Source organism: Leptodactylus fuscus, chromosome 5 (assembly GCF_031893055.1).
Source record: "Leptodactylus fuscus isolate aLepFus1 chromosome 5, aLepFus1.hap2, whole genome shotgun sequence".
Classification (NCBI taxonomy): Eukaryota; Metazoa; Chordata; class Amphibia; order Anura; family Leptodactylidae; genus Leptodactylus; species Leptodactylus fuscus.
Genome location: NC_134269.1, coordinates 48549305 through 48557532, shown reverse-complemented (window position 1 = coordinate 48557532; position 8228 = coordinate 48549305).

Genomic DNA, 8228 nt, shown 5'->3' with positions numbered 1-8228 from the left:
CAATTCTATAGAACGAAATACCAACGTGCTGTGAAAGGGAGAAGGATCTGCGGACATGAATTACCCAGGATTAATTATTAGAAACTGAATGTAATTATTTCACAATGATGATTGTTTCTTTCTATCTCAATATCTAATGTTTTATCATTACCAGGTTGGACCAAAGTGCAGGCAAAGCACACAAGGATAAAGGGAGAGTAATTTGTGGCAGACACCTTAATATTCTGGTCACGTAACTCCATTTACCACCAATGCATATAGATAAATTGAGAATATTTTCTATTTCAGCTTCATATAGGTTGCAAAAATTGTACAATATTCCATACAATACCATCTTAGTCCCCACATGGCGGAAACGCTGCAGCATTTACCCGTCACTGCAAAGTGAATGGGATTCTAGAAAATCCCATCATGGGGTCTTAGCCTTGCCGAGATATTATTCTCAAGAAGAATTGCGGGGAATTCATCAATGCACCTACGACAGTTTTCTGGTATAGATGTGTGATCATATCTCTAGCATAAGGCCATTTCTTGCCCCAAACCCATTACATATCCCAGATTCCTTGTTCGCTAGTTTTCATGAATGTGGGCGGAGAAGGGCCGAGAGCAGGGACACAATGGTCCGACATTTATTGTAACTCACCCAAGTTGTGATACTGTATTTTTGTAATTATTGAGCACTTTCTTCAGTGACAGGAGCACTGTATGGTAACAGGAGTCTTGGAGAGTGAGCGGTGAGCTTGTTCTTCATCTCTCACCACTGCATTTACATCATTTGCACCAGTAAATCTATTACAACTCCCACACCACTTCACTTTAACAAAAGTAGCCTGGGAGATGCAAAGACGCCCTGTAAGGCCAAGGCCCCATGGGCCAGAAACGCAGCAATTTTCCCGCGGTGGAACCATCACGGGAAAAATTGAGGCGTTTTGCAGTACTTGCAAAGTGGATGGGATTCATGCGAATCCTATGGCCACTTTGTGATAAAAACCGCAGTGTGGACACGCTGTGATTTCCAAAACCGGTGCAGCTTTGTAAATTGCAGCATGTCAATTATATCTACAAAAATGCCGACGCCTTTCCCATAGATATAATTGAAACAGAAAGTTCGCGGAGTAAAATGCGATGCGTTCCCGCTGCGGTTGTTTCCTTAGCGCCCATGTGGTCTTAGCCTAAAAGTCGCAAACCCATGGTCTTGTAAATCACTGCACAAAGCATGTGCATCAACTTTTTGGGTGTTGTGTATAACTGACCTTTACACAATGTACAGAGATTTTTAAGAAAAACTAAGGGTCCATTCACACGGAGTATAATGGCGTGGATTCTGGTGCGACTCCGTGCGGAATTCACACGGAATCTGCGCGGGATTGCTGCCAGAATCTACGCAGTAAAAAAGCCTCCCCATAGAACTCTATGGAGAGGGGTTTTTTACCATGCGGATTCTGGCGGCAATCCCGCACGGAATTCAGACCAGAATCCGCGCCATTTTACTCCATGTAAATGGACCCTAAGGCAAATCGCCAACTTGTGGGAACTACACCACATTTTTTCTTGATCTCTTTCTGCTGAATTCTCCATGTCTTAGTATAAAAGTAAGGAAATAATCTACATTCTTTTCACCTTTAATTAGGAAGGATTATTTTGTTGTTTTATCCATCTAATCTGGCTAGATAGGGTAGGTAATACAGCTCCAGTTCTCGGCCTATTTGTATTTTGTCTTTCAGCATTCTCCTCTTATATTTTTATAGGATGTTTATTAGGAAGACGAACACTTGAATTCAAGTATGGAACAAACATGTTTTCTAAAGAAGGCTGAATTAAATGGAAACCTCTTAAATTTACTTTTGCCTAATTCAGTGACTTTATGGGGCAGCTTATTTTTATGAATCAACAGGCAGAAAATACCAGAAGCAAAGTCTAAAAGGAAATAGTAGTTACATTAGATTCGTAAGTGGGCTAATAAAATTTATTCCAAATATGCCCTTCACATCTAGAAGTATAGTAATTATAGAAGACACTGAAAAGGGTAACAATGTTTTGAGCTTTTGACTTTCAGACTCCAAATCTCACCATCCACTGCAGCTTCCTATGTAGGACCACCATCATTTTATAGACAATCCTCTTGGCTATCTCATACTTAAATTTGACTTGCAACTTTTTAGCATATGATTAGTTATGCAGATTCTTGTCATGTGACTGCATTGTTACAGTTTTGCTCCTAAAAATCTAAATTTTAATTTGTATTATTTAGTTAGTAATTTGTAAATCCACCTTTGGCTTTCAACACTGGCCGAATCCTTTGGGGCACGTTCTCGATCAGATTCAAACATGTCTTGACTAAAATCTACTCCCAGGTCTCTTTTACATGTTTTCAATGTTGGCGCATACTGGTCGATTCAATACAGCTTTTTCTTCAACTCTACCCACAAATGTTTGAGGTCTGGGGACTCTGGAGGCCAATCCAGCACCTCTACTTCATATTCATTGCACCATTTCTTCACTAATCTCATCATATGCTTCAGATCATTGTCCTGCTAAAACAGTATATCCTCCTTTTCATACCCATAGTACTTTAGTGTACGAAATAACTCGTCTTTTAGGATAATGACATAGCTCAGTATTGAGACCATGATTGATCCTGGTCAAGAATCCAATGTCTTTGACTGTGAAACAACCCCATATCATCAGGCTTCCTCTATCAAACTTGATAGTTCTTTCAATTTATTGATCCGATAGTCCGCTTTTCCTTTGTTTCTTCAAAACCTATTTGCACCCATCAGAGCCCAGTTTATTGACTTTCGTCTCATCGTACCCATTTGCAATCTTCTACTGTCCACTTTTCATACTTCTTGCAAATTCGAGGCAATCCTTCTTATGACGATATTGAAGTAAAGTCTTCTTCACCTTTTTTCAGACCACCATCCACTGCCATGTTTGTCGTGCAAGAATGGTATAAATGGGGAAAGACAGAGGCGGAGAGACCCCTTGTACTTTGAAAACATCTGAACATCAAATGGACCTCCAGAATTTTCTGCAGAAACACAGTCCTCATTCTTGCTGTATATGTTCTAAGATGGTGCCGAAGAGCATGGGCACTAAAGATAGCATGGAAGACTTGGATGGGAAGAGCTATCAAGACCAGTCTCCTGCTCCCATATATAAAAATTACCTGAAGAAGACCCTGGCCCAAGCCAAACAGCCTATTCTCTCTGAAATGGCTAACATTAAATGTGAGATTACTCATATGGGTCACAATGTGGACATTATGGAGGTTTTACAAACTTCTGATCTGCTTTTGCAGCTCAGAAGGCCCAGCACAATGCCCATATAGACAGGATGCTAGTGCTATTAGAAGACCAAAGTGGCAAACGGAGTGTCCGGATTAAGGGATTCTTAGAGACGTGGGCACCTGATACCTGCGAAGCATAGCAGGTGAGATTTTTCTGGATCTCATAGGTCCAGATCAAGCCTCTACTGTTGTAATTGAACATATTCACAGGGTACAACAGCCTAAGCGGAGACAGGGTGGCCCCCGCCCCCGAGAAGCATTATATGTGGCCTCCACTACAATCCTAGCTGCAGAAAAAGAAAAGGGAACTGTTAAATATGGGGAGTACTCCCTATCATTCTATCAGGACATTGTCCCATCAACTCTAGCAAAAATAGATTGTTAAAGCCTTTATTTGAGGTATTGAGGGAAAATAATTTACCATCTGCCTGACTGTACCCATTCGGGCTATTCTTCACACATAATGGACGCTGAGTTATGGTTCATACTCCTGGAGACTTGTGTGCAGTTTGGAAACTTCTTGATGTCATTCCAGTTAAGTTCCCCTCATGGCTCTCTACTAGGGTTTTGCGATCGGGATCGGAAAAGATCGTATTCCGATCGGAGAGCGAGTAAATTTCACGATCGCAATCGGAATTCCGACCCGATCTTTTCCAGTGGGATTGAGATCGGAGGTTATCTCAAGATCGGCTCAACCCAAAAGTGACTTTTCCCATAGAAAAGCAATGACTAGGGTTGAAGATCGGGATCGGAAAAGACTGGATTCCGATCGGCGATCGAGCAAAATTCACGATCGAGATCGGGATCGAGATCGGCTGAAAATGATTGGAAATCGGATTTTAAAATCGATCTTGAAATCTCAAGATCGGCTCAACCCTACTCTCTACCTACAGCTACCATCGCTACTAAGGCCAGAGACATAGTGGCCTCAGTCTCGTCTCAAATCTCCGTTTCTATTATTATATATTTGTTAAGTATAAATTATGGGTGTTCCTATTCATGGCTCGCCAAGGGACACATTACATTGTTGTTGACTGTTGCTAAGTTTAGTGACATTTTTCTATGTTCTTTTTTTATTTGTTGGGGAGTTAGCTGGGGATTTGGCTGATATACCTGTATGCGTACCTGTCTGTTCCTTGCCTGCTTACCTTCCTACCTTTGGGTCATTCTTCCTTAATTCCTTGACTTTGTTTGGTTTATAGTGTACTTACCATTCATTTAGATGCACATATACCATGTTGTGATGTGACTATCACATATATCCTTACAAACAGATGGATGTTCTGTGTATGTGCCCAGTAAATCAAGTGCAGTTTTTCCACCTTTTGGATAGTGGATTGAGTGCTTTACCTCCCTCCCTGATAGTTAGTCAACACTGGTTTATGACCGCTCCTTGCTTCCTATCCACTCTACCAATTCTCCCCATTGTGGCCTCTATGGGAGTAACCAAGGCCATTCATCATTCCATCCTATTCCAATTTACTCAGCAGTATAGTTATACTGAAGATAGAGTCCTGTTTCTAAAAGGTAATATAACTAACACTAAGTATGATTCTCCAACAATGGGACAAATTCCTCTTTTTTTGCAGAAACATTTTCGTTTTAGGAGGTGATTTCAGTCTTGTCTTTAACCCTCTTTGGGGAAATCCAGTGTTTGCTCGGATATATGCTCCCTCGGTCCGAAGCAGACAGATAGCAAATCCAATGATTTTTCAATTGGGTATGACATCACAAAGGCTTCGTGGGACGATGGAAATAAGAACATGGATGAAAAAGCTATGTATATGGAATTTTATTGATTATGTTATTTTTGTAATAACAGGTTTATATGTTTTTTGATGGGATAGTTATATTCTGTATATTTCACGCGATATGCAGTCTAGTTGAATCTTGTTTTGTGTTGGGTTGTGATCCTCTGGATTTCATTTGTACATACACTAGAAGTTTATTTGTTATGCATCATTGTGTCATTGCAGTTACATTATTTTGATCACTTTGTATGGAACAGGGGTATCTGTTCAGAGTGTTTGGTCGAAGATGTGTTTTAATTACAGTTTGTTTTTAGAGTTTTTTACTTTTTAAGTAGTTTTTGTTAGTTTTTTTCACGTTGTTTTTGTGTGTGGATTAATAGCAATAATTTGGAGTCCGCCCACAATGTGGGAAGAAACATTTGGTTCGTTGTATTGGATTAATTAATGGGAGCACCTGTTCCAAGGTGTGTCTCGGGCCCATATTAGGGGGGGACTCCAAATGAATGAGATCAGACTTTGAGAAAGGATACCTATCCGAAACGCGTCAGTCTGACGCCACATCTCTGTTCCTGTTTCGTGTGTGTGTCACTATTGATTTTGAGTTCAAACTAATAAAGAAGAAGCTTTGTAATTTCCGCTACTACCAGGCTGGAGTCGATTTTAATCATTGGATGCTCTCTGGATTAGGCCCAAATGAATGGGCCTAGTTGGGAGGGAGTGTTCACGCCACGGACGCTACGGCGGATTACACCACAGAATCCACGGCACGAAAGGGCAGGTTGCTTCTTTTTTCAGTGAGCGGAACAAAACCGCTAGTGGAAAAAGTAAATTAACGGCTCCCATTGAAGTCAATGGGAGGCGTTTTTTGGAGCTGGATTCTTGCCCAGATTCCGCTTCAAAATCCAGTCCAAAAAACTTTGTGTGAACTCTCAGTCCTTTTAAAGCTCGAGCTATATTTTACTGTGATGATCTTTGCTCTCCCAGGTCAAAAAGACTGACGGCTTACAAATTAACAAATTACCAAAATTTGCCAAACCTTACGACATTTATAATAATTCATCAATACATACAGGAATAATATACTGATCTATACAGTATGAGCTGTGAGAAAAATAATGATTGATTTTTTTCTCATGATGATTGAGTCTTTGAGAAATGAGCCAGAAACACATGGAAGCGCCACGTAGCCTGGCTACATTAAACAGGAATCATTATTACACCGACAGGTAATTACATAATCTATAATTATACCCCAGGCAATGCTTTATTACAACTCTACAGAAACCACTGATCTGATAAGATTAATGGACTGAGCAAAATATCAAGTGTATTGAGATCTAATCTAATATAGAGAGAGTGTTTTCTAAATCATTGTCCCGAGGCATTGACATCTTAAAGGGAAAATCTACCTTTAACAAAGTTTCACAGAAGAAAGGAAGAAAAAAAATTGTATTTTGTTTTATAAATATTTATCTTTACCTCCTTTAAATTGATTTTAAGCTATGTGATATTTTCTGTTGCTCACAAGGATACATTATCTACTGTAAACATTCTGCTGGCTTCAGCTATGTAGCTCCACTCCACTGCCTGGCATGTGATGTAACATAACTCCCACGATGCATTGCTCTCCAGTAGAAAGTGGACAAATCAATCAATAACACACAATGTATATCCAAGGTAAAGAAAAATGAAGGCACAATATATACAAAGTGATCTTCAACCCTTAGGAGATGCAGACATTTTTTATTTTTGTGTTTTCGTTTTTTATTCCCTACAATCCAAAAGACATCATTTTCTCATTTTTCTGTTTCTGCTTTTTGTACAATGTACCGGGAAGGAGGGAAAAAATTCAGAATTAGGTGGAATTGAGAGAAAAAAACACAGTACCGCCATTTTCTTATGTCTTTTTTTAGGACTTCCACTCTACAGTAAAAATGGCAGGTTAGCTTTACTCTGCAGGTCAGTACGGTGACGTATCATGGTGATACCAAATTTATATAGTTTTTTTCTTGTTTTAATAACTACAAAAACACTAAATTTTGACAAGAAAATTCTTTGAATCACCAAATTCTGACCCCTGTAACCTTTTTCTATATCATCGTACAGAGCTGTGTATAGTGGCTTTTTTATGTAGATTGTGAGCCTCATATAGGGATCACAATGTACATTTTTCCCCCCTATCAGTATGTCTTTGTAGAATGGGAGACAAGCCAAACAAAAACACAGGGAGAACATACAAACTCCTTGCAGATGTTGTTCCTGGCAGGAATCGAACCCAGGACCCCAGCACAATATGGACCCAGGACAATATGTAGTTTATATTGCTATCATGTTGGGGAGTGTATGCTGTTTTAATCACTTTTTATTCCACTATTTTAGGAAGGTAATTTGGCTTCTTGATTTTTTTTATTCCTGCTACAGTGTTTACCCTATTGGACAAATGTTTTTATATTTAATCTTACAGCCTCAGTACCAAAGTACTGTATCTCCATTATACAAATTAAATTACCTTGTTGTTCCATTTGCAATGCAGTATCTTGAGTTTTATTCCTACACTTGCTATCAAGGTCGCTCCAGCCGCCATCAGGGTTAGGGAGGCTTACAACTAGGACATGCCTTGGGGAAAATACTGCTATCACCATTATATACGCGATAGGCCTTCTCTGCACTGCAACAGCCCTGGAGAGTGCTGGAGGATCTGATAGAGATCCATGCCACCATTACCACAGCTACTACTACTCCAATCCTCCAGGACTTCTTCTCACCAGGCTGCTTCCCATATGTCCAGTATAAGTGATATGGTGCATGTCCAGATTGGGGATATTGCATGTATCCTTCATGCAGTTTGAGTGGTGTCTGGCAAGTAAGAACCATATGCTTGGCATGAGTGGTTCATGTTCATCATGTCTCCTACTAATGGGTGGAATGTGGTCAGTGTTCAGCATGTGAATGGCACTCGATAAGGACCCACACACTTTTCTTACGCAAGAACCCCCTACTCTCTAAGTCCTCCATTCCTTTTGCTGTAGATAATGCAAAATTTACATGAGACATTACGTATTTTATCTGCTTAAACACAGGACAATGGTTACAAATCTATGTTGTATAAACTTTGAGAGGGTGCCATTTTCTACAATAGGGAATATTCAATTATCATATTGTTTGGTGCTGACACATAACACAATCTC